Here is a 4,419-nt window from a genome sequence, read left to right as displayed (position 1 = left end):
AATCAGAACTACATCTATAGGAATGAAGAAGAAGAAGCTGTTTCAGGCTGAATATTTAAACTGAAGTTAGACCATAAAGCTTTTCTCATGTATGAAACTGCACCTGTAGACTTTAAAGCTCTCTCTCTCTCTCTCTCTCTCTCTGTCAAATATGTGCGATGTCATTAAAGCTTTTAAACTTTACTCACCAGCTGTTTGTCCTTGCATCACTTTAACCTTTCCCCTGACCCCTGACCCCCGGCCCCCAGGAGCACCAAGGTATCTCACTGGGAATTCATTTGTTAGTTTCATGAGCCTCAGTCCAAAGACCAGAAGGTGAAGTAACAAGAACTATGGAGAACCAGGAGGGACGATAAACCCTACAAGTATTTATGAAGTAATAATTATTAGTAATAAATCAATTAATGTGACCTGAACACATAAGTGACAGAAAATAGACGGATCGATTAACCAATTAAACCAATTAAAAAATAGTCCCTGTTAATTGAGCTCCTGGCTCCAGAGGCAAGTGACTTTTTTTAATAAGAAGAAAGAGAAACATAAAATAGAAAAATTACCCCCCAAAAAAATACTAACACAGATGGAAAAATCATCCTGGCAAAATAATAAATAAAAAATGTCACTTGTCTTTCAGGGCCTCCGTACCCAGCTGAGCTCGGCAGCGATGGAAAAATAAACTGATCATTTATAAGAAGTCCAGTAAGTGATTCTCTAACGAACTGTTTCATCTCTACTCATGAACACAGGTTATAAAAGGTGATTTTCAGAAAATCTGGTGAAAATGAAGTTTTTTTTTATTTTAGATTTGAATGATCCACATCTCTGATTAGTTCACTGATTCAAACCGGTTCAATAACAGCTGTGTCCCAGATTGAAGGTTCCTCCAAAACAAACTCCAGACCTTTTCTTAAAACCTCAAACCTGAATATTCATTTATTCATTTATTAGTTTAAATTGGTAAATTGTGATTCCTGTGAAACGTGTTGGTCTAAATATTTAAAATGTTCTATTTTTATTTAATTCTGGTGAAGTTTTAAATATTTATTCTGAAAATATCTGAAAACCCAACAAGTGCTAAACCCTCAGAAACGAGTTTCCATAGATTCTGCAGGTGAAGTCAAAGCACCTTCACAGGTCAATTTAATGCTGAAATGAAAAGTGAGTCAGGTGACGAGCTGCTGCATTAACGCAACACTAATGCAGTAAATGGTTTAAGGGTTTTGAATCTGAGTGTTTCCTCTGGTCGTCAGAGAGGATCTCTGCAGCCTCAGGTGGACCTGGTCCTGGTTCAGGTCTGATCTGAAGTCAGTGGGTCTGTCTCTTCATCTGCAGCAGATGGGACTCCAGGTGGGGAGTCCCCTTGCTAGCTGTTAGCTGCTGCGGCTCATGGCTAAAGGCTAAAGCTAAAGGTTTCTGGTTCTTTGAAGTCCTGGACCAGAACCAGGACCTGGACCAGAGTAAGTCCAGCTCACAACTGGAGCAAAACAGGAAGAAATTAAAAAATAAAGGTCTGTCTGTAATATAAACTGTGTTTCAAAATAAAGGCCTATTTTTCTGCAGGTGAGGTAAATTAGGCTCCACCCACTGAATTTCAAATGCTAACAGGATCCTAGCTTAAACCATCAGGAGAATTACCTGTGTTGATAACAAATAAATATTTCTATTGAAGTTGTGAATTATTGTAGCTAGCTAAACTGGCTAATGCTATGGTAGCTAACGCTGTAGAGAACCATTTTAACACCAGGATGTATCTTGACCCTCCTGACTCTCTGTACATGTGTGAAAAAATCACAATTTTCTTATTTAAAAAAACAAAAACATGTTGACATGTCTTTTTTACCTGAACATGTTTCTCAGTTCTATCTCACCTGTTCCCGCCAGCAGCAGCCACATGACTACACCCCCCATCATGCACCGCTCCTGAGCTGAGTCTGTGATTCTGCGCTAAAACCGCACCTGACCTGACGCTATGACAGAGGCGGAAAGCTGCCAGAGGCTAGCGCGAGACCGGAAATGAGGACATTGGCCTTCAAAATAAAACAATTCGTCATACAAACATAACTCGGAATAATTGATGGAAATCAAAGGTTATCCGAGGTTTAGTGTTTTTGATTGTTGTCTTGATGCAAGACTCCTATAATGATATTAAAAAATCTGTTTAAAACACCTAAAAATGTTTGTGTCCGATCTGTAGTTTGAGTTCAGAACTAACAATTCTCAAACAATAATTTTCAATGTAAGAAAGAGAATAAGAAACATCTGTCATCCTAATGATAGAGAAATAACTTCAATGTAAAATACAAGGAAACAAAAGGAACAAAACAAATGAGGGTTTTTAAAGGATGAATCTAGAAGAATAAGGTGCACAGTGAATATAGTTTTTGTTTTCTTGTTTTTCTGTTTTCATGTCACTCAAGAGAGCTGTACCGCATTTTATTTTGAAAGTCATAACAGGATGTGTCGGTGTCCATTCTCTTTGCGTTGACGCTGTCGGTGATCCCTGGGATTCCCGTTAATATTCCTACTTTCCTTCATCATTTTCTGTGTTTTTCCAGCTGTGTGTAAGCCGGGGAGCTGCTCCGGGTCTCTGCCGGGCTGTCGCGCGTCTCCGCCGGCCTGCAGGAGCAGGTGCAGTCGGTGTCGGGCGGTGCGGATGCGGGTTTTCTCCAGGGTTTGGATGCGGACTGACGGTGATAAATCGGCGCCGTAATCTCCGGATTTCAGCTGGAAACAGCGAACAGACGGCGGCGGGAATCAGCGGAGGGATTTTCTGAGGCTTCGTTTGAAGAATTACCTCAAATTTCCACCGACGGTCGGTTATTGACCAACTGACGGAACCAGCGGAACCTGGGTCAGAACCACACAGATTACAGACTCCTCACGCTCCCGACTCAAAGCTCGTTTTAATGTTTGTACAGGAGCATGTGCTCTCTGCACATTATATATTCATATTATATATTAATATGACACGGGAGCAGCTTCCTGTAGCGTCATGGTTCCTGTAACCTTCACAGGGAGAGCTGAGGATGTTCTCTGTCCGTCCAGAAAACGTTCACAGGAAGATTCTACAGAACGTTTTCTTTAACTAGAAATGTCCCTGCGGGCTCCTGTACCTCCTGTCCGTCACATTTAAAATAACTATTAGATATAAAACAGAAACAGTGTTAGAAAAGGTTCAAATCACTTTTATTTGATTAATATCACAATGTGAAGTTGTTTTAGAAAAATTACATGTTTACATTTTTTAATTGAAAGTGTAAAAGTGTAATTTGTCACCAAATATCAACAGTCACTGTTTCACTAAAGAATTTCGCATTACAACAAACAGTTTTATGTGTTTACCTAGATTCACATTCATTTAACTGTAGGTGTATTAATATATGGAAGGTTAATAGCGACTTTACTGTAATATGTTTTTAGTGGAACGTGAAACAGAAGCAAACTTGATATATATCCTATTTGTATCATAATGTGTGGTAGTTTAAAATATCCTATAAAATCTATTTATTTAATTATATATAATTATATTATTATATAAATACATTTTTGGATTTAGGAAATTATTTTATTGACATTACAAATAAATATTTTAAGTTTTGTATTAAGTAAAAATATTCTACAGTGTAGTACTTGTGTACGAGCTCTCACATGATCTGTAAGATGGTAGTTTTAAAAAAATCTCATTGATTAATGATTATCTGATCAACAGCAGCCAGTCGTTACAGGCAGTGTTTGTGGGTGTTAAGCTTTAGTTTATTTAGAGCAACATTATATTTCGAAGGTCAGCAGCTAAAATATTTGAACGTTTCAAACGTAAACTGACAAAATTAGGTTTATTGTAGTAGAAGTAATTTTCCTGTCATTTCAAACACTTTAAAGGTGACGCCTGAAGATTTTAAGGGACAGTGCACAGTTTGATTCATCTGTATGAGATTAGAGCCACAGAAACAGAACAGGACGTGACGTTCTGATGGTAGCTAAACGTTTGTAGCACAAACAACAGACGTATATATATATATATATATATATATATATGTATAACAGTATATTGATCTAACTCAGCCTTAACATTTACAGTTTATCATTTAACTGAAAAAAACAGTGACTGAAACCACAAGTTTAAACTCTTTTAATTAGTTTGTTTTGTAAATGAATTTTGTAATTATGGGAAGTGTAGTTGGACGTTGCTCTGGTAAAGAGACTACAGTGATGGACTACAGGACCCATCAGTGTTAGGACCAGCTGCAGGTTTTGGATGGACACGGATCCGCCGGTCTCCGTGTTCGTACAGGAGAGGGTTTTTGATGTGACATCACTGTGGGACCGGACAGACCCGCTCAGACCGGACCAGACCGGATCAGACATTAGTTTTTGTTTGTTGATGGGTATTTGATGTGGCGTTGGCGGCTCTGAGGGAAC

The 4,419-nt window shown here is 38.4% G+C and overlaps 1 protein-coding gene across 3 annotated transcripts in view; it reads left to right on the top strand.

The window, feature by feature from the left end:
- sptbn1 (spectrin beta, non-erythrocytic 1) overlaps nucleotides 1-183 on the top strand; it is a 40,106-nt gene extending 39,923 nt beyond the window's left edge. For all 3 annotated transcript variants that reach the window (XM_022766754.1, XM_022766753.1, XM_022766755.1), the window contains one exon: nucleotides 1-183. This exon is cut by the window's left edge and continues 1,588 nt beyond it. The gene's annotated coding sequence lies outside the window, so the exon portion shown is untranslated.
- The last annotated feature ends 4,236 nt before the right edge of the window (nucleotides 184-4,419 follow it).

Source organism: Seriola dumerili, unplaced genomic scaffold, assembly GCF_002260705.1.
Source record: "Seriola dumerili isolate Sdu_G_001 unplaced genomic scaffold, Sdu_1.0 BDQW01001001.1, whole genome shotgun sequence".
NCBI lineage: Eukaryota > Metazoa > Chordata > Actinopteri > Carangiformes > Carangidae > Seriola > Seriola dumerili.
Note: the sequence above shows the minus strand (reverse complement) of the source record. Positions and strands in the feature narration are given on the sequence as shown.